The sequence below is a fragment of the Vulpes vulpes genome, chromosome 6 (genome assembly GCF_048418805.1).
Source record: "Vulpes vulpes isolate BD-2025 chromosome 6, VulVul3, whole genome shotgun sequence".
In the NCBI taxonomy this organism is placed as follows: Eukaryota; Metazoa; Chordata; class Mammalia; order Carnivora; family Canidae; genus Vulpes; species Vulpes vulpes.
In genome coordinates, this window is record NC_132785.1 from 40,937,496 (window position 1) to 40,961,119 (window position 23,624).

Sequence of the window (23,624 nt, forward strand, 5' to 3'; positions counted from 1 at the left end):
AACTGTCAAAGTGGGGATCTCTGGGTGGCTCAGTGGTTTAGTGCCTGCCTCTGGCCCAGGGCTTGATCCTGGAGTCCTAGGATGGAGGCCGCATCAGGCTCCCTGCATGGAGCCTGCTTCTCCCTCTGCCTGTGTCTCTGCCTCTCTCTGTGTGTGTGTGTGTGTGTGTGTGTGTGTGTGTGTGTGTGTTTCTCATGAATAAATAAATAAAATATTTTTTAAATAGTCAAAGATATAGTGGTAGATACAAGCATTATAGAATTTTATTATTCCTCTAAGATTGAATTTTACAATTGACAGCAAATACTGTCAGTTTTTTTGAAGTGGATAGCTGGATAGCTTACTTTGTTCATTTTTAAGACACTGCCCAACACACAAATCTGATATCTATATTTGTCACTCATTCTTTCAAATAAAACTGGTATTTTGTAAAAAAAAAAAAAAAAAAGAAAAAGAAAAAGAAAAAAATAATAGCAGCTACTTGAGCTTATAACCTAATCACAAAAATGTTTTTCCTGAAAACAATCATTGTAACTCTCTAAGTACTTACCTTTTGCCACACAAAATAATTTTATAGCATACTTCAGAATCACGATGTGAGAAAATAAATAATTTCACTGCTTCATCAGGGAAATATGGTGAAACTGACTCCTCATCCACCAGTGAGTTCATGGTAGTGCAGAATAGAAACTACTAATCCAGTTTGGAAAAATTCCCTTTATTAATGTCAAGATGCAAGCAGTTTTACCCACAATTTTATGAAGATTTTACAAGAGTCAACATAGTGAAAAAGGCAAATATTGTGTTACTGTTAGCATGAAAATGATCTTGACCTTTTAAAATCTGAGTGTCTCAGGGAGCTCAAACGTTGCTTAAACCATATTATGAGATCCCATGATTCACTGGTTATTTCTGTTTGTGTGTGTGTGTGTGCATGTGTGTATTTGGAATCCATTTTTCATACATAGTACACTTTCTAATTTCAAAAAGATTACCTTATTTGATTTATATGTAGCTTAAAGTCTCACAAAGGTTGTAATTTCTAATGTAATTACTGTCATCTATGCTGACAATGATTTGCATATCAGTTCACTTGTCCTTCCCAAAATATTTCTAATCTGTGAAAACTCAACTATCTATGACCAATTTGAAAGTGTTACTAATCAGTATTCCACTAGCACAAGTTGCTGTTTTTTAAAATAATTTAGAATTCACAGAAGCAAGTTGAATTTCAGATTTTCAAGGTTTCTGCCTGAAAAAAAAAAATTAAATTATTGACTGTCTTTACTGTATTAAGTTCTTAACTCTCTCTTCAGTCAAAGTTATTGGCTTATATTTCATTCTGTAATGTTATTACTGTATTTACTCACACGAAGTAAATCGGTGGAGAATATTTTTATACTATTTTAAACAAAATGCTTAGGAGAATCAAATCCTTGGGTATATATTTCTCTAACATTATTCTGTGAAGATGTGTCATTGATTTTTTTTTTGTTTTGCTTCTTATTAGTACTATGGTTTTAAAAAGGATGTGGTTCAATTGAATAAATACATGAGAAGAAACTTTAGGAGAGGTAGGTTTATTTTATTGCCCTATTCATCTTGATCACAGGTTGTTTCTGCATGGACTATTTATCTCCCTACCTTCCCTTAAGTAAACAAAAATTTTGAATGCTAATGGGAAGTATGGAGGAATTTTTATTACGATTTTCTTTCACATTACTTAATTTTTTGTTAATGAGTCACTCAGTTATTTTTAAAAACTCTTCATAAAAATATATATTCTAAAAAAATTATATTCTAGGACTTTAGAACCTAAAGATGGGTCTCCAGAAAATATTTAGAATAAACTTTCTGCTCTTTTACTTTACTAGTCATTGGTTCTAAAAAATATGATTTATAATTTTAAGATTTGATATAACCTAAAAGAAAATGCTCCATAAGACTTTGTTCATAAAGCTTTAAAAACCTTTATTTACATCCTAATGTACAGCAAAGGTATTCAGAATAAACTTAATTTTAAGATTAAATGTCCATTCATACTCAGTTTATATCTAATACTGATAATAATGATTTATTATGTTTATTTTAGATATTAACCCCTTATCTGATACATAAATTGAAAATATTTTCTCCCATTCTGTAGGTTGTCTCCTCATTCTTTACTTGCTTCTTTTCCTATGCAGAAGCATTTTAGTTTGATGTAGTCTCTTTTGTTTATTCTTGCTCCTGTTGCTGTGATATTGGCATTGTACCCAGAAAATCATTGCCAATACTGAATGTCGGGGAGCTTTCTCCTGTTTTCTTCCAAGAATTTTAATGTTTCAGTTCTTATATGTAAGTATGTAACACATTCCATGTTTACCTTTGTGAGTAGCATAAGATAGAGGTCTAATTTCATCCTTCTGTATGTGGTTATCCTGTTTTCCCAGTACCATTTATTGAAGAGACTCTACTTTTACCATTGAGTAGTCTTGGCTCCATTATAAAATATTAGTTGACAGACTCTGTAGAAGTTTAATTCTGGGCTCTCTATTCCATTCCTTTGAATGGAAAAAAAATGTAAAAATGTAAAAAAAAAAAAAAAAGCCATGGGAATTTCAATAAGAATTGCATTGAATCTGTAGATCACGTAGGGTCTTATAGGCATTCTCATAATAGTAATTCTTCTAAACTGTCAACATGGGTTATCTTTCCATTTATTTGTGTCTTAATTTCTTTTATCAACGTTTTGTTGTATTCAGTATAGATACTTCACCTACTTGGTTAAATTTATTCCTAAGTACTTTTTTTTCATGCAATTGTAAAGGGATTATCTCTTTTTGGATAGTTTGTTATTAGTGTATAGAAATACAACTGATTTTTGCATGGTGATTTTTATATCCTGAAACTTGACTTAATTCATTTATTATTTCTAATATTTTATTGGTGGAATTTTTAGGAACTTCTTAATATAAGATCATGCATCTACAAAGACAATTTTACTTATTCCTTTCTGATTTTGGTGCCTTTTATTCCTTTTTCTTGCCTAATCACTCTGGCTAGGACTTCCAGTATTAAGTTGTATAAAATTAGTGATGGTGAGCACTCTTTTCTCATTCCTGATTTTAGAGGAAATACTTTCAGTTTTTTAGCATCAAGTAGGATGTAAATCTGGGTTTACCATACATGGCCTATGTTATGTTGAAGTATGTTTCTTCAATAGCCAGTTTATTTATAGCTTTTTTCTAGAACATATGTTGAATCTATATCTGCATCTATTGAGAGAATTATATGATTCTTGTCCTTCATTTCAACATTTTGCAAACCTACATTAGTAACTTGATATATTCAAGTTCATTGTTGAAACATTTTAGATTAAGCAGTCTATAATAATACTAGTTGATAATTCTGGGCAACAGTGAAACATCTTATAATAGATTTCTTTTTATTAATGAAGTAATCCTGAAAAATCTTCAACAGGGATTCTGTATATCTTCTGTTAATGGATATTCACTTATAATAAGAAAAATTTTAGTATTTTATAAAGTTTCTAAGAAAAGAGTTGTCAGAAATTAACAAAGTATCCCTATAACAGCACGCTGAAGAATTTTATTGTGAACTGAATAAGAAAAAAGTCAATAAATGAAATTCAAATGTTATACAAACTTTAAAATGATATAATTTAATTATTAATTAATGTGATACAGAGTAACATATTACACATAGGACAAATATTTTAAGCACAGCAAAAGATACTGACTAAAATAAAGAATAAATGATTAGCACAGGATATAGATAATTTTATATGGAATCAAAAATTGTCAGTAAAATAAATTACAATTGCAAAGATTTTCATAGTTTGAAAGAAAAGCAATTACCATCCTCAGATGTATCAACCAGAGTTGGCAAAGTGCTTTAACATATTTCTCTCATTTATGCAATCATTATTTTTAGGTAGAATTCATCATGTTCAACATTAGTATTTGAAGCTCTGGTATGATTTAACATGTAAATATAAATTTAATAAATATAACTGTAATTTTATTATTCTGAATTATTCTAGTGGTATTAATATCAGGAATGCTCATTTTTCCACTTAGGCAACAAGTATATAAAAATATAATTATTAAAGTCTCCAGCTTTTAAATGATAAAAGAGGTTAAAACATCTTTGAAAAAGACAGATTCTACTGACACAATGTAAAATGAATTGAAAATGTGAACATGAGATGAAATATGAAATGTTAATTCTGTTTCACTGATACAGTTAAATATAAAACATACAGGAGATTTTTTTGAAGGAGAATTGCATAAATGTGAAAATGTATTCCATCTTGTTTCTCATGACAAAGCTCATGACTGCTATGTTGAGAAATTTATTTTTGAAAATAATTTTCATCAAAGGTGTGCCCACAGATAAGAGATCTTTACTAGACTTGAAGATAAGGACATAAATGGGGAAGGAAAAAAAGACATCCAAGAAAGGTATATGAAAATCGAAAAACTTTCTAAAAGCTAGGTTTCAGAATCTAGTGGAGGCAAGTTTTATGGGTCTCAGGGGACATTTCTTGAGCCAAAAATGTAGTGGCCTTTCCAAACTGAGAGAAAAGGGAGTTAATAAAACTTAAACTCTTCTTTCATAGATCTTGAGACATTCAATGTGTGTGTGTGTGTGTGTGTGTGTGTGTGTGTGTGTGGTTTAAGACTTCTTAGAGGATATGCACAAGAAATCAAGCAAAATGGGAGAAAAACAGAGACCAAGGGAGAACAAAGTTAGTGTTTAAATAAACTTACAGTGTTGCCTTTTTCTGCTGTTAGCATAGTACTATTTGCATAGTTTGAAGTAACGAATACTTTAGGAAGTTTATTCCTTAACAAGAACAACAAAAAAGACCAATGAAGAATGATCAATTGGGTCACTGCTGTAAATTTGAATTAAGGACAAGCTATAGATAGTGCTCATCACAGTTCTCCATATGAGCACTAAGGATATAGAAAGAGTGAATTCTGAGCAAATTAAAGGGACTCTGGGGAAATGATAAAGGAGAGATGGACATAGGTCATATTCTCTTAAAACTTTTTCATTAAAGCAAGGGACTTTTGTAAGAAAAATCTATATTTGAGAGACGCTAAAAAATACTTGTCCTTGAACTTAATATTTCAACAATGAAATAGGAAGAAGAAAAAGTTTTAACTTGGTAACTGAAAAAAAAATCCATAAAATTCTGCTTCAGAGATACAGCATTAAAAAACAATTTTAAATTTAAGAATCAGTAGAGACAATTCTCACATGATTTAAACAGCTCAGGCAGATGCATCAATAAACTCACATTTGTCTATAGAACAATTCTCTTTTAATTGAATTAAATAAATTGGAGATAATTTAACAAGTTTTTTGCAAAATTTTAATGATCTGAAGGCCAACAAAAAATTCATTTATCTGAATATTTCTAGTGATTTAAATATATTCCACCAATAAAAATTATTACTTTATTATTACATATACATTATTATTATTTACTATCTTCTAGGCTCTATAAATATAAATAACAGAAACACACTTCTCTTGAAGCCCTACAATCAGAAGCATCATAACACAGTGGATTGCAATGATCTTTGAAACCAAAGAACTTGAATTCAAATATGACTTCTAAAGTTAAATAGATATGAAAGTATTGCTTTACTTAAATTACTAAGACTTAGTTTGCCTTTTGGTAAATTGGGGACAGTAATATGTATCTCTTAAAGTGATATAAGATTACATAGAAAACTCTCTTGTGCCTAGTAACTATAATAATACTATCTCATCAAACTGCAACTGGCTTTTACTAGATTGTAAACATCTTGAAATAGGAACCATTTGGTCTTTTATTATTCCAGTGTCTAAAACGTTGTTAGAGTGTGGAAATTGTTTGAACTTAATTATGCTCTGTAAGCATTTGTTGAATTCAATTATTCACTGTATCTTGACTTTGCATATACTAAGAATACTGAAAACTAAGTAAACAATTCCAAAACAAACTCCAAATGCCATGAAATCTTGGCAATACAGCAAACACTAAAAACAACTTACATAAATGTACACTGGTTATTCTAGTCTCCTTCTCATGTTTAACTACAAAGCCACAAATTGGGCTTGGGGTAACAGTATTACCTAGGAATTCTATCAGCTTCTTAGTCCTTGACTTCCTAAAGGCCAAGCCCATTACCCCATTAATAGAGTATACAGTTACATAATTACTTGCCACTTAGAGGAGCATGGGTTGGAGATGATTGGCTATCACTGTTAGATATGTATTATTTGCCAGTCTGGAAGCAGATTGATTATGGATAACTAATAAATTATGTCTCTGGTCTTGATATGTAGTCTCTAGTTTCCAAGATTCTTAATAAAGTAGTTCTCATATCTTATCTGTATATTAGACTTGTCTGGGAAACTTTAGAAAGGAACTTCACTTCCTTTCCAATCAGTTAAATAATAAAAATCTCTAGAGTATTAGAACTCTAATATCAAAAGTTTCACAAATTTGTAACATAGCTCAACTCATACAATTATTTAAGATGCCTCTGGTGGATAGAAATGCGTCGTGGAATTTCTAGTAAAACTTTATAGGAGAGATATATGTAGATCCCAATGACTCTGGAACAATGCTATGTGATCTGCAGCAGAGAACCACGCTCCATCAAAAAACAAGTTTCATAGTGCCATAAGATACCAAGTGGCTCTGTCCAGTCATTAATGAGATAAAAGGCTACCTAACCATGAGTCATGAAGTCCGGTCAGGTCAATTTGGTGTCATCCTGAGCTATTCCAGAAGGTATGAATAAATTGTGTGAAGAAATGGCTTAGCCTCCCACATTACCTATGTTACCCTGGCACTGTTTTCTCAACCCAAGTCTATGGCCACACAGGTGATTTTCTATAACAACAAAGAGGAGGAAAGAAATTGAGCATGGCTTAGGGGCAGATTGGTATAATTCATTAGCATTGGCTGAAACTACACAGTTGCCACAATATAGCTTCACCATATTCTGAGGTGGACCTAAAAAGATGTGGTGAGGGGGAGTCTCCTCAGTGGTTAGAGCTGCAAGTAGTATAAGTGCCATTCAATTTGTGTAAGTGCAGTGTGGTCTGACCTGGGGATATATATTGACTCCTGTGCAGGAGAAAATGGGTTGGTTGTAGTTCAGGAGTCTAAAAGGAACAAGACTGGAAAATTCAATGTCAGGGGCATCTGGGGAAGTTTCATGTGGAGAGAACCTGTGAGAATGAGAAAAAAGCATATGAGTTTTTGTACTTCACATTAATACTTTCTAGAAAATATCTACTGCAGAGTGTAATCTTGTCAACACAGTGGACATATTAACACTCTCTAGCAAACCATCTGTCCTCCTTCCAAAGAAAGTGGTTGTGTTAACAGAAATGAGGCTCTGTGTAAACCCCAAATCATTAGTTTCTTCCCACCAAACCTAAAATTACTGCTCAAAGATCTCTACTTGTCAGCAGCAGAAACCAACAGGGAGACCTCAATATGTCACCATTCCTCATGTAAAGTTGCCAGGAACCTGTAACAGGTTTATAACACCCAGTTTCTCCCATGTTAGTGGGGGCAGTAATTTTCCTTAACAAAATAATATATGCTGTGGACATGGGTTTGGCTTCCTTGTGACTAGGCCTCCACTATACTACTTGTAGAATGCCTCTTGAATCAACTCAGTATCCCATACAAGTTGGCATCAAGCAAATGGGCCCATTTTAGAGCGCAGGAGGAGTGATGGCAATGAGTGTATGATTACTAAATTCTCACTAATAGACTCCAACACCCCAATACTGAGCAATGATCAATATATGGTTTGCATTTGGGAGTATTCAGAGTCTGGGAACCAACTCTCATCATTCCTAGTGCACTGCTTGTGTACTTTGTGCTTCTCATCTCTATAATCTTAGGTCCTCTGGTGAAAAGAACCTGGTTCCTCTTTGGTAAACCATCCTTCTAGGGGAAAGCATGAAAATTTCACTGAACTAGAAGAGACAGATACACAACCTGGCCATTTTGAATTCTTTCAGCCCGTGGACTAGCATGCAAAGAAAGGTATTATGGTCCATGCTGGAGAAATAACTTTAAGTACTGTCAGAGGTTAAGTTTACTGATAAATAGTGGGAGCAGGGAGAAATATTTCCAGAGTGAAAATAATGTTCTGACGTATGTTGTGGTACCTTTTATGTCTTGCCATAAGGATGAGGAGGCAATGGCAGCACATGCCTCAACAAGTGTCAAGCAGGTAGAGATCTGCATCATCCCAACTAAGAGACCGGCAAAGGTGAGGTGATGAGTAACATTTAGTCCCTAGCAATGATTGTAGATTAGCTTGCTCATCCTTTTCAATCTTTCAAGAGAATACAACTGGCCTTGATGTTGAAGGATGGTACTTGTATCAACCCTCTTAGGAAAGAAACGAGGGCTCTTTGTTCTCATACAACATTCATATATCCTAAAACGATGTGAGTGGATCCAAACCCAAGAAGCTGTGATTCACTCAGGAGCTGCATCATCTCGGGTCTTGAACGCTTTCTGCCCTGCATCGCCCAAACAGCTTGACCCAGGGCTCACACAGCTTCAGTGTCTTCACAGCTATGTTGCTGCTGCTGCCTCCACTCCAGTCACTAACCAAGGATCTCAGCATTCCGCCCTCTGATGTAGGAAGACCTCTCTGCCTTTTCACTTACTGGGCAAGTATCCTGGAAGAGCAGGCAGCCTGAGGCGAGGAAGAGTTAATTCTCCACAGATTGAGCTTTAACCTGCAGGAAACAAAGGTTTCTAGGGATCTGTGGGTTAAATTCTCCCCTCGGCTTTCATTCAGACAGGCAGTTCTAAGCTCACTTTGCCTCTGTGGAAAGGTAGTCTGAGGCCAAGCAATGGGTCATTTTTACAAAAAGTAAACAAAAGACAAATGCTCTTTCTTCCTCATGTGCTCTTTGCTTCCCTTTTGCTCTTTATACTCTGGCTGCCAAGGGATTGTGTGCCTCCTCGAAGTTTTCACGTGCAAGTTTCCCTCAGGTTGTGTTTCCTAAAAAACCTGACCTAAAACATCAATCATGCATTATCTGCAAAAATAGACATTTAAGGACAATTTGTACTTCAAATAATAATGTAGATCAGAAAAGTAGCTAAAATGTATCTTATCATTACTTATTATATTTAATTGGTGGTTTAAAGCAGCTAGTAAATCTGTATTTAATCCAAAAAACCTAGGAAGTAAGTCTTTTATGATTAGAATATTTTGTTTTCCCTCCTCTTTTAGAATCAATATTCATTTCAGGATATCACTGTCTGTCTGTATCTCTTTCTTTCTCTCTCTTTCAAAATAAGACTATATCTCTCTTTCATGTGTTGATCACTAGGATAAAAAAATAAGTGCTCCCAAATACTGAATGATTGTGATAAAATTACCTCTCGTCTGAAGCCTTATCATGCCCAGCCCCATCACTATTGAGACTATTGATACTGATTTCTTGATGTCAATGACCACAATAAAACCACTATCCTCATTGCTGAAATTCTAATTATCATGTGGTCATGCACATCTCCTTCTCTTAATCTATTTTCCACCCCTTAATTGACTTTGAAAACTTTTCACTCGTTTCTAGGACATAGAGTTGGTTATTAGTGAATTCCCTTATAACCTGAACATTTCCTTTACTTTCTTGTTTTAGCTGAAATGTAGCCTTTCCCAGGACACTGATTCCCCATCGTCTTACCACTGTTGGATGTTGTTATATACACCTTCATATAGTTGTGTTGCCGGTGAACCTGGGGGGCCCCAGGCTCTGAGGCCTCAATTCAGCCTGTTCCAAAGATGTTGCAGAAGGTTCTCTGTCTCCTTAAGAGAAAGAACTCAAGGACAGACACACAACACAGGGCACAAGCAACTCAAGCAGGGAAGTCTATTAAACAGAGCATACACGCATAAGATGTGAAAGCAGGTTAGCCAGGAGGGAGAGAAAAAGAGAGAGAAAGTAAGCAAAAGAGCTGTATGCCCTGGGGTTTGGGTTTCTATTTTTAACAGATAGTTGTTAACTAGGAGTGGGGTATTCATTACTTGGGGTGGGGGTTTTTTGGAGGCAGAGTTCCAGGTCTTTTCTTTCTTACTTGGATGGGGATTTCCTATCATGGCATCTGCCATTTTGCACCTATCTGGTTTGATCCTGCTTCTTGTGGAGTGTGGCCAGGATAGGACTCTGCATTTCCCAGTAGCTGGCCATGACTGCCTCTTTGCTGACCTCCAGGTATCCTGTTAGAACCCAACAAACCTCCTACTTTAACACATGGAGTGGGGTGGGTGTCTTCTTTAATCTTCACTGTTGTTTCCAGACTATTCTTTCTCTTATTTAAGAATTTCAGGTTTGAATTTTATGGCAATAAAATAATCTAAGTGAAGTCATCTCATCTCCAGAACCACTCCTTCGCTTTCCCTCAAGCCTGTAGCTTCTGACTTGCTCAATTGCTAAGCCTATCAACATTTGTGATTTCAGTTTTTACCTAGATTCCTGCAATAAACAGGCATCTCAGTTCATGAACACCTAGATAATAATAGTCTCACCCCCTCTTGTATTTCATCCATTTACTTCTTTGGTCATAACCCAAGACTCGTCATTATTTACACATGAAATTTCATGATTTTGATTTCCAAGATCCTTTCTAAGGCAGTATTATAGACTAGCCAGAAGTAAATAAAAATAAAGATATAAGGATTAAAGGGGGAAAAAAAGCAACAAAATTAGCAGTGATCTGAGATGATGTAATTTTGTTCACCGAAAATTCAAAATAAAATCTACAAACAAAAATCTACAAACAAATTGCTAGAATTAATAAGAAATTTAGTTGGTTGGATACATGTTCTTAAAAATAATTTATTCTCTTGGCACTGGCAAGAATAATTAGAAAATACAGTAAAAATAATAAATATTTACAATAACATAAATATACATATTTAGAAAGTAATTTTTGACAATTTATAAGAAGGAAATTTATGGAAAATTTTAGTTTTTTTGAAAGACATTAAATAAGGGTTCCTGGGGGGCTCAGTCCATTAAGCATCCAAATCTTGTTTTCAGCTCAGCTCATGATCTCAGAGTTATGAGAGGGGGCCCTACTCAGGCTTAACACAGGGTGTGGAGCCAGCATAAGATTCTCTCCCTCTCTCTCTCTCCCTCTCTCTCTCTCCCTCTGTGCACCACCTTCCATGCCACTTGTTCACATGTGCTCTCTTTCACTCTCTCTAAAAAAAAAAAAAAAAAGAAAGAAAATGAGAAAGAAAGAAAGAAGAAAGAAAGAAAGAAAGAAAGAGAAAGAAAGAAGAAAGAAAGAAAGAAAGAAAGAAAGAAAGAAAGAAAGAAAGAAGAAAGAAAGAAGAAAGAAAGAAAAAAGACATTAACGAAAATTTATACATGGAAAGATTTTGTCTCCACAAACTGGGAGGCAGTTTATAAAAATGTTTATTTCACCCATATTTGCCTAAGTAGCTTGCTTTAGGTTGTAGCTCTCATGAAAGTTATCCATGTCGTTTTTGCTTAAATTTGATCACAAATTTAGCCAGAAGGCCAGAATTTCATTCAGTAATTAAAAAAAAAAAAAAAAAAAAAAGGTTTGAGGAATACAACTAGTAGACTATCAGAAAACCTTGAGTTGGACACCAGGATTGTAATGATGAGAATTTTATCACTGGTAAAAAAAATACAACTCCTTGGGAAGAATAGTAGATCTAATACAGTACTATTAGTTACAACTGATTTTTTTAAATTACTTGCACAAACTTAAGTCTCAGGTTATCCAATAAGTATATGTTTTATTACATTTTGAGTAATTAATTTAGTAACTAGAGATAGTCATCCAATTCATAAACATGAAAAAACCTGAATTGCAATAACATGATTTCTTTAGGAAAAATAGTAACTGCATGCAAATTGTCCTTTCGATGTAAAGGGATTCAGACTGCATAGTTACAAAGCATAAATAATTAGTTTAATAATGGTGTTTTGTCTCCCTTTATACTTTTTTTTTATAATCAGCTCAAGTTGGTAAGGAATTATATGCATCTTTTGTCATGTTTTATTTACATTACTGTGGAATATACATGCAGGGAAAATAAAACATTAAGTGATACTGGTTTCAATTTAACATAGTTTAACTGCTTGTCCATGGATGATACATTATTTAAATAGATAGCATAAATGAATATTTCCATTCCTAAAAATGAGGACAAGCTTCATATATGATGTATATTTTTTAATATTGCAAATGACCAAGTCATTCTTTGGCCAATTTCTATTCTCCATCAGTACTATGATGTAGCATCCTAATAAATCATTACTGGGACATTGCTCTGAAGATATATTAATGCATCATCAGAACTACTGCGATAAAAGCTGCCCTTTTGATGGTACATTGGTCTGACTCATACACACACATTTAAAGCATACCTTCTAGAATATTAGACCGACTCTCTAAAGAACCTAAACCAGCAACGTGAATAGATGATAAGGAATACTGCATGTTCAACTGTTGTACAATTATTCATGCAAATAATAGCTGAGCAAAGAGATAACTATATAAGGGTCATTGAAGAAAAGTTCTCTGTAGTGTGTTTTCTAAATGAGTCATATTTAAAATTTTTCATTTTAAAGATTACTAAGAAAAAAGGAAAAGAAAAATATTCATTGAGAAAATTCCCTGATGCCCCAAAGTTTCTAGTGCCTAGAAAGTCTCCTATATGTAAGACAAAGATTGACTGACAGATTGATAGATTTTGTTTCTTCTACAATACCTAAACCAGTTAGTAAATCCTTTGTGACAGAGTCATGATCAAATCTGGTCAATCTAAATCTAAAGCTAATACTTGAAATTATTATTCCCTAAAACGTGTCAGCAGTATCATGGAAAGGAACTTTGTTACCATTATTTTTGTTTTGTTCTTCCCAATGGAATACTTTATTGGTGCAATCTCTGAAGGACATTATTAAAAAAAAAACTATCTCAACTTATCAGAACCCTTTGGCATCAACTACATGCTTGATGAACTTCTTAGAGTATAATAAATACCTTTGATTGTTAACTTCTTGAGTGGTAAGAAGTAGGGAAAGATTCTTAAGTGATCCTTTCTGCTTAGACATCCCATCTCTCTAGAGATACTTCCAGCAAGATTAAAGGATAATAAATTTAGGAAATTTGTCAGTTTGATGGGAGGTTGATGCCAGTCTACATCATAGTAGTTTCATTCCCTCCATTTTTCTGATAAGTGCTTACTTTCTGATTGACTGAATTATTGTCTAAATCAACCCTTCCTTTATCTAAAATGTTTTTGAAATATTTTCTATATGCCAGTAACTATGCTAGAAGCTGATAATAACAGAGTGGAATGGATTTGGTTCTCTGCTTAAGCATCTCACAGTCTATAGAAGAGAACAGATAAATAATTCCAACAAAGTCAGACATTATAGAATAAATACATAAGCATTAATTAACACAAAAATTTTTGGTTTCCCAAATTTAAACTCAGATTTTTTAGTAAATAAAATTATAATTTTTCCCTTATTTCAATGTCAGATATTTTATTTATTTATTTATGATAGTCACAGAGAGATAGAGAGAGAGGCAGAGACACAGGCAGAGGGAGAAGCAGGCTCCATGCACCGAGAGCCCGACGTGGGATTCGATCCCGGGTCGCCAGGATCGCGCCCTAGGCCAAAGGCAGGCGCCAAACCGCTGCGCCACCCAGGGATCCCTCAATGTCGGATATTAATTGTACTATTTTAAACTAGGTATTTTTTCCACTATAAGAAAAATGTTAACTTTTACATTTTTGATAATTTGGTTCTAAATTTCTACAAAGATATTGAGACAGTATTATGTTTTCCACTATTACCATAAGATATAGAATATTCAAAGTATCAAATCAGTAGGAGTATAGAAATTGTCTCCATAGGATAAAGAAAGGGACAAAGCCTAGATTCCTATTTCAGCTTATTTGCTCTTGTGTTTAAGATGTTCCCTATTCTGTGTCAAAATAACAAGGCCAAATGTTTATACTGTTTTTGTTGTATTATTTGCCCTTACCTTTAGAGTGATTTTCCTATTCCACTCATGTCCTTTGTAGTCCTTTTCACACACAGCCACCAGAAATATTAAAATGTTAAGTGAAATTGTGTGAGTCTTTGGTTCACAATCTTCTACTGGTTCTGATATCACTTAGGTTAAAACCAGTACTCCATGGTGGCCTCAAGGCCCCATGTGACCACCTACACCTCCAACTTCATCTATTCCCTTGCCTTCAACATGCCAGAAATACTCCCCACTTCTTCCTTCATCATTCAATGTGAATATTTTTCTCAGTGCTTATACCCTTTTCATTCCTTTGAGCAGGAAGATGATAGGAAAGAAACTTGGAGTTTTCCATAATCAATAGTAATCACAATTCAGATGACGCTACTGATTATATGTTATGAAACAAAAAACACTTTTCTAATTCAGCAATTAAAACCAAAAACAAATTTTGATAAATTATGCCAGGGAGAAAACAGAATTATTTTTCTATCTTTCAAGAAAATTCCATAAAATTTGTAATTGGAATAAAATGTATGCAAGAAGTTTACGGTCCAATATACAAGAAACATACAGTAAAAAAATGCATAGAAAAATTATTACAGAGATGCATCAGGCAGTTAATTATAAATATTATAAATGTAAATTATACTTACATGTGAATCCATTTATAAAATTTGAATTCATAAATATAACATTTTTTTTGTATTTTGACATATGTGTTATTTCCAGGTTATTTAAATTTTTATAACTGGCTGTGATTCAGGTGCCTCAGTGGCTCAGTCAGATAAACCCCAAGGGGACCCTGCTTCTCAGTCTCCCTCTGCTTGTTGCTCCCTCTGCTTGTGCTCTCTCTTTTTCTTTCTATCAAATTAATACATAAAATCTTTTAAAAATAAAAATAAAATAAATTTATAATTGGTTGTGATATTTTTATAAGATTTTATTCATTCATTCATGAGAGACAGAGAGAGAGAGAGAGGCAGAGGGAGAACCAGGACCCCGGGATCATGACCTGAGCCAAAGGCAGACGCTTAAGCACTGAGCCACCGTGGTGCCCCTTGGTTGTAATTTATTTTCTCTATCTAAATAGATGTTTACTTTCATGACTAATTGTCTTTTTTTCTTGAAAACAACTTCTGTAATGCATAAACTTCAAATTCCCCTCATTTTCTTTTTCTGTTACTTTTATATACTAAAGTAATAAATCCAATCTGTGGCATATTATTGGACTTGAAGCTGAAAAATACTTCCATAAACTGTGTAAAACTTACTCACAAGTAAAAGACAAGAAAGAGACCCCAGCTACTCTAGCCATATTTGTTTTTGAGAAAAAATGAATATGAATTAACACACCATATATTTCTTCCCTTAAGCCTTAGCATTCATATTATGCTATATTTGACATAAAAATGCATGTACAACTAAGACTTTAGAGACAACATATGTACTCCTTATCTTCTTTGTAATACTGACTTTACTAATAATTATCAACGATGTCTTTATATTTTGCCAATTACTTTTACAGGGTACAGAGTGCTAGCCAAAGAGATGATTTTTTTTTCTTTTTTCTTTTTTTTTTTTTTTTTAGTACAATGATGGTTATACTATTTTCCTGTAGGTTAAGAGACACTTGCATGGTCACATTAATCAAGCCCAAGTCCCTAGAATACTTCAGAAAAGTTTCCATGCTAAGCCTCCCAAAGAGAGCTAGCTAGAAGAAACAGATTCATTCAGTGACAATATATTAAATGTTTGCTTTTAATTAAATTTTGTGTCATTTAGCGTTTGTGGAATGAAAAATGCCATGGCAAGTATAAATCAATAAAAACAAATAATTTTTTGTTCTCTTACAGGGTGCTCACTGCTAAATTAAATAAATATGAACTAGAAATAAAAGCCTAAAAATACATTATACCATTTAGAGTAAAATCAATTCATCTGGCCAATCAGGAAAAAAAGGATTTTTTAATATTATTTATTACAATTGTCTAACAAAATTTTGGTTTTAGAATTTGACTCAGTATTTACAAGAAATAAAAATGTTGCCATGATATCATATTATATTGGTGTTTTAATATTCTCTCAACTCTCATTTGAAAAAAAATAGTTCAACCAAAACAAAAAGTGTCAAGTTTAAAACTCATGTTGAGAATTTTATACTAATGTCTGTTTTTTATTGGTTTACATTGGTTTTCTTTCTTCTTCTCATACTATAGTTATTGGCAATGTGGAACTTTACTCAAACCCTGTGATTAGGAAAGCAGCAATGGTTAAAGTACCCCCCTCTCACCACCTTTTTGTGTTCTGGAAAATGGCTCACTAAAAAGAATCATCGGTCCATAAGACTTGGGTAAAACTTTACCTATGACAAGACCAGACATGGTCTATCCAAATTCTCAGTTGTCACCTTATAAACTATTATCTGAACTGTTTTGTCCCCAGTTATCAGTCAGAACCCAAACCAAAGTTTAGTTAAAGATTTTTTCCTTCCCTGGGATGCTGAAATTTGGTCTACCATCAGACTGAGCCAGCACAGAGCATTTCCTTAAGTGCCACTCCTGGAGCAAGTACCTCAACATAAAACATTTTCTCATCTAATCTCCAGTTATACCACTCTTTCACTTTACCCATTCACCCATAGCTCTTTCTAGCCTTGTTTACTCTATATTAAAAAACCCTCTTGTCAACTCTTGTGAAAGTAACAGATCATATATTCAGTGTTCTTATTGCAATAATCTTTTCTTTTCAAAAAAACTTTTTTAAAGATTTATTTATTTTAGAGAGAAGGGGAAGCATTAGTGGGGGGCTGGCGTAGACAGAGAGAAAGAATTTCAAGCAGAGTCCCTGCTGAGCTCAGAGCCTGGGGTAGGGCTCCATTCTACAACACTAGGATCATGATCTGAGCCAAAATCATCAGTAGGTCCCTCAACCAACTGAACCACCCAGGTGCCCCTGCAATAGTTTTTTCAAATGAAGTCTTTCCTCATCCAAAGTTAATTTATCTTTATATAACATATTTACATTGGAAAGGTAATGTGAAGGTATATGTGAATATACCTTCATATACTGTGAAGGTAAATGGTGTCAACCTTAAAAGTAAAACAGCCAGTTATTTTTCCAACAAAATGACTTATTTAGGAATAGTTGGGAAATTGCAATTTGAGACATGCAAACTATGGCAAAGCCATAGACAAATCTGGAGATCAAAGGAGAGAAATAGTACCTTATTGAGAAAGAAGGAAGTTGCAAAGAGCCACTTTGAATGAAAATCCATTGGCAGAAAGGAAGAGTTCAGGGTGATGAGAGTTTCTTATAGGCTGAGTTGTGGTATTTCCTTATAGGCAGTGCTTGTTGCTAGGCAAGGAGAAATTCTTCCTTCCTTCCACTAGGGTAGTAGAGCAGACTTCTTCCTGCTGGGAATGTTAAGGTCTCTTCCTGTTGGGTCTGCAATTGAGGAGGAGTGGTAGTGCATAAAAACCTTTCCGTTGGCCTCCCAACTCCATTTTAAATGAGGTTTCTGTTATTCAGTTTTATGATGGAGAATGAAATTCCCCTGTACTATCTTTGCATTTATTATGTAAGTTTCTTGGAAATAAAAAGTTAAAGAAAGCAGTGTATACATACTAGACCTCTGGAAATTGTTTTTTGAAACTGGTAAGTTGATAATTGGTGAGGAAAAATGGTGGGAAACTCAGAGAGTTTGAAACATGACTTTTGATATTGACTTTGTATCTACATGAAGACATTGGTTAGGGGGGTGGTCATAAGCAGGCTCTTGCTTCCACAAAAACAGAGAATGAATAGGTAATATGATGACACTAAATTCATATCTTTCAATAGTTACTCTAAATATGAATGGGCTAAGTGATCCCATCAAAAGACACAGGGTTTCAGACTGGAAAAAAAGCAAGACCCATCTATAGGCTGTCTACAGGAGACTCGTTTTAGACCTAAGGATACCTCCAGCCTGAAAATGAAGGAGTGGAGAACCATTTACCATTCAAATGGTCCTCAAAAGAAAGCTAGGGTAGCGATCCTCATATTAGATAAATAAAAGTTTATGCCAAAGACTGTAGTAAGAGATGAAGAAGAATACTATATCATACTTAAAGAGTCTATCCAACAAGAAAACTTAACAATAATGAATATTTATGCACCTAATGTGGGAGCCACCAAGTATATCAATCAATAACCAAAGTAAAGGGATACTTAGTTAATAAGACACTAATAGGATGAGACTTTAGCACAGCACTTTCAGCAAATGACAAATATTCTAAGCAGAACATCACTTAAGAAACAAGAGCCTTGAATGATACACTGGACCAAATAGATTTCACAGATACATACAGAACTTTCCATCCAAATGCAACTGAATACACATTCCTCTCAAGTGCACATGGAACTTTCTCCAGAATAGACCACATACTGGGTCACAAATCAGGTCTCAACCAATACCAAAAGATTGGGATTGTCCCCTGTATATTTTTGGAGCACAATGCTTTGAAACTAGAACTCAATACCAAAAAGAAATTTGGAAGAAACTCAAACACGTGGAGGTTAAAGAACATCTTGCTAAAAGATGAATGGGTCAACCAGGAAATTAGAGAAGAATTAAAAAGATTCATGGAAACTAATGAAAATGAAGACACAATCATTCAAAATCTTTGGGATATGGCAAAAGCAGTCCTAAAAGGGAAATACATTGTAATACCAACCTCCCTCAAAAAATTGGAAAAAACTCAAATTCACAAGCTAACCTCGCACCTAAAGGATTTGGAGAAGGAACAGCAAGTAAAGCCTACACCAAGCAGATGAAAAGAGATAATAAAGATTCGAGCAGAACTTGATGAAATAGAGACCAGAAGAACTTTATAACAGATCAACAAAACCAGGAGCTGGTTCTTTGAAAGAATTAATAAGATAGATAAACCCCTAGCAAGCCTTATTAAAAACAAAACAGAAAATACTCAAATTAATAAAATCATGAATGAAAGAGGAAAGATCACAACCAATACCGAGGACGTAAAACAATTTTAAAAACGAATTATGAGCAGCTATATGCCAGCAAATTGGGCAACCAGGAAGAAATGGATGCATATCTGGAAAACTAATTACCAAAACTGGAATAGGAGGAAATAGAAACCCTGAACAGACCAAGAACCAGCGGAAAATTGAAGCAGTCATCAAAAACTTCCCAAGAAGCAAAAGTCCAGGGCCAGATGTATCCCAGGGGTATTCTATCAAATGTTTAAAGAAGAAATAATACCTATTCTACTAAAGCTGTTCTGAAAGATAGAAAGGGATAGAATACTTCCAAATTCGTTTTATGAGGCCAGCATCACCTTAATTCCAAAACCAGACAAAGACCTCACCAAAAAGGAGAATTATAGACCAATATACTTGATGTACATGGATGAAAAAATTCTCAACAAAATACTAGCCAATAGAATCCAACAGTACATTAAGATTATTCACCATGACCAAGTGGGATTTATCCCCAGCATGCAAAGGTGGTTCAACACTTGTAAAACAATCAACATGATAGATCACATCAAGAGAAAAAACTAGAACCAGATAATCCTCTCAATAGATATAGATGAATCAGTTCACAAAATATGGCATCCATTCCTGATTAAGACTTTTCAAAGTGTAGAGATAGAGGGAACATTCCACAATATCTTAAAAGCCATTTATGAAAAGCCCACAGTGAATATCATTCTCAATGGGTAAAAACGGAGAGCCTTTCCCCTAAGATCAGGAGCACAACAAGGATGTCCACTCTCACCACTGTTATTCAACTTAGTACTAGAAGTCCTAGCCTCAGCAATCAGACAACAAAAAGAAATAAAAGGCATTCAAATTGGCAAAGAAGAAGTCAAACTCTCCCTCTTCGCAGATGACATGATGCAGTACATAGAAAATCCAAAAGACTCCACCCCAAGATTGCTAGAACTCATATAGCAATTCGACAGTTTGGCAGGATACAAAATCAATGCCCAGAAATCAGTAACACTTCTATACACTAACAATGAGGCTGAAGAAAGAGAAACTAAGGAATCAATCCCATTTATTAGATACCTAGGAATAAACCTAACCAAAGACGTGATGGATCTATACTCTAAAAACTATAGAACACTTCTGAAAGAAATTGAGGAAGACCCAGAGATGGAAAAAACATTTCATGCTCATGGAATTGAATAAATATTGTGAAAATGTCTATGCTACCCAGGGCAATTTACAATTGAATGCAATCCCTATCAAAATACCATGGACTTTCTTCAGAGAGTTGGAACAAATCATCTTAAGATTTGTACGGAATCAGAAAAGACCTCGAATAGCCAGAGGAATATCGAAAAAGGAAGCCAATGCCAGGGGCATCACAATGCCGTATTTCAAGCTGTATTACAAAGCTTTGATCATCAAGACAGTATGGTACTAGCACAAAAACAGACACATGGATCAGTGGAACAGAATAGAGAACGCAGAAATGGGCCCTCAACTCTATGGTCAACTAATATTCGACAAAGCAGGAAAGATTATCCACTGGAAAAAAGACAGTCTCCTCAATAAATGGTGCTGGGGAAATTGGACAGCCACGTGCAGAATAATGAAACTAGACCATTTTCTTACACCATACACAAAGATAAAGTCAAAATGGATGAAAGATCTAAATGTGAGACAAGAATCCATCAAAATTATGGAGGGCAACACAGGCAACACCCTTTTTGAACTTGGCCACAGCAACTTCTTGCAAGATACATCTATGAAGGCAAGGGAAATAAAAGCAAAAATGAACTATTGGGACTTCATCAAGATAAAAAGTTTCTGCACAGCAAAAGAAACAGTCAACAAAACTACAAGACAACCTATGGAATGGAAGAAGATATTTGCAAATGACCTATCAGATAAAGGAGTAGTATCCAAGATCAATAAAGAATTTATTAAACTCAACAGCAAAGGAGCAAACAATCCAATCATTAAATGGGCAAAAGACATGAACAGAAATTTCATAGAAGACATAGACATGGCCAACAAGCACATGTGAAAATGCTCCACATCACTGGCCATCAGGGAAATACAAATCAAAACTACCATGAGATACCACCTCACACCAGTGAGAATGGGGAAAATTTACAAGACAGGAAACAACAAATGTTGGAGAGAATGTGGAGAAAGGGGAACCCTCTTGCACTGTTGGTGGGAATGTGAACTGGTAAAGCCACTCTGAAAAAGTGTGGCAGTTCTTCAAGAAGTTAAAAATAGAGCTACCCTATGACCCAGCAATTGCACAAATGAGTATTTACCCCAAAGATATAGATGTAGTGAAACACTGGGACACCTGCACCCCAATGTTTATAGCAGCAATGTTCACAATAGCCAAACTGTGGAAGGAGCTACAATGTCCTTCAACAGATGAATGGATAAAGAAGATGTAGCATATATACAATGGAATATTACTCAGCCATCAGAAGAGATGAATACTCACTATTTGCTTTGATGTGGATAGAACTAGAGGGTATTATGCTGAGTGAAATAAGTCAATTGGAGAAGGACAATCATCATATGGTTTCATTCATACATGGAACATAAGAAATAGTGAAGGGATTATAGGGGGAAAGGAGGGGAACTGAATGGGAAAAATTAGAGAGGGAGACAAACCATGAGAGACTCCTAACTCTGGAAAACAAACAAAGGGTTGTGGAAGGGGAGGTGGGTGGGCAGATGGGGTAACTGAGTACCGGGCACTCAGGAGGGGCACTTGATGGGATGAGCACTTGGTGGTATACTATATGTTGGCAAGTTGAATATAAATAAAAACAAATGTAAAAAAAAGGGGGAGGGGATCTTATTTTGAAAAAAAAAAAAGAATGAAAAAAAAAAAACAATCTTCACCAAAGACAAATATTTTGAGATGGAATATTCTGCTACCTTTCAGCAGTTTCTTACAAAATTAAACATACTTTTTACCATATGGTCCAGCAATCATGCTCTTTGGTATTTACCCCAAAGAGCTGAAAATTATGTCAACACAGAAACCTGCACACATGGAAGTTTATAGGAACTTTGGTTATAACTGGCAAAACTTGGAAGTAGCCAAGATGTCCTTCAGTAGATGAATGGATAAACAGTGGAACATTCTGTCAATGGAATATTATGCAGCACTAAAAAGAAATAAGCTAAAAAAAGCTGTGAACACACATGGAGGAACCTTAAATGCATATAAGGGATGAAAGAGGTTAATCTGAAAAGGTGACATAGTGTATGAGTCCAACTGGAGTAGCTCCACCCTTATCTGTGCTTTTGTTCCTCCAAGGTTTCATTCTAGAAGTAGAATCTTTCTGACATATAGTCAAAAAGTTAAGAGCAGCCAAATGCTGACTAATGATACCTATGCCACTCACTTCACCGCATCTCATCATGTAGGCATTTTAGTCTCTCACACATCATCATAAGATAATGAGTACAGTAAAATAAGATATTAGAGAGAGAGGGGGAGAGACCAAATTCACATAACTTTTCCTACAGTATATTGTCATAATTGTTTTCTTTTATTAACAAGTTTTCTTAATCTCTTGATAGGCTTAATTTATAAATCAAACTGTATCATCGATATGTATGTACAGGAAAAACACAGTATATACATAGGGTTCTGTACTATCTATGGTTTCAGGTATCCCCTGGGGGTATTGGAACATACCCTCAAGATAAGAGGAGACTACTGTATATGACATTCTGGAAAAGGCAAAACTATGGAGACAGTAAAAGATCAGTGGCTGCCAGGGGTTCATGGGGGGCACGGATGAATAGTCAGACCACAGAGGACTTTTAGAGCAGTGAAGGTATTGTGTATGATTCTATAATGATGGATATTTGTCATTTTACCTTTGTCTAAATCCATAGGATGTACAACACCAAGAGTGAACCCGTAGGTAAACTATGGACTTTAGGTAATAATGATGTGTCAATGTGGATTCATCAATTCTAACAAATGTACCATTCTAGTGTAGGACGTTGACTATAGGATAGGCTGTGCATGTGTGAAAGCAGGCTGTATATGGGAAATCTCTGTATTTTCCTCCCAATTTTGCTGTGACTTTAAAACTACTTTAAAGTTAGTCTTTAAATATGAAAAAAATATCAATTATATTTAAAGCAATAGAAATAGCAAAAAGTTCCAACCACCACTATGGTTATGGAATTTGCATTCAGCATATTTCAGAGCTATAGTTCATTTGAAATTCAGATATTTTTGGTTGTTGTTCAGAACACATGTGGTAGATGCTTGGTAAATCCTCTTTAATACAGACCAGCTAAAAAAAAGGAAAGGAATTGTTCAAATGTGAAAAGCCTTAAAATGTCACATACATGAAATTTATGAAATTTACATGAAATTATGAAAGGTGATTTATAGTTTATTATTGTTACATCCCTAGTCACTTTATTTTCTTAATAGAAAGATTATCATAGCAGAAGATCTATAGGCTTGTGACTGCCCAACAAGGAGGCAAGTTGACGATAAAAATAAGAAGTAGAAAGCAAA

General features: G+C 34.6%; 1 long non-coding RNA gene across 1 annotated transcript in view; it reads right to left on the reverse strand.

Annotated features, from left to right (window-relative positions):
- Positions 1–3,636: 3,636 nt before the first annotated feature.
- Positions 3,637–23,624, reverse strand: part of LOC112923773 (uncharacterized) — an 80,677-nt gene continuing 60,689 nt past the window's right edge. The window contains exons 2-5 of the long non-coding RNA XR_003235758.2: positions 17,307–17,527; positions 9,742–9,927; positions 8,200–8,781; positions 3,637–7,242 (exon numbers count right to left, since the gene is read on the reverse strand). This is a non-coding gene — a long non-coding RNA (uncharacterized lncRNA). The remainder of the gene's footprint in view (positions 7,243–8,199; positions 8,782–9,741; positions 9,928–17,306; positions 17,528–23,624) is intronic.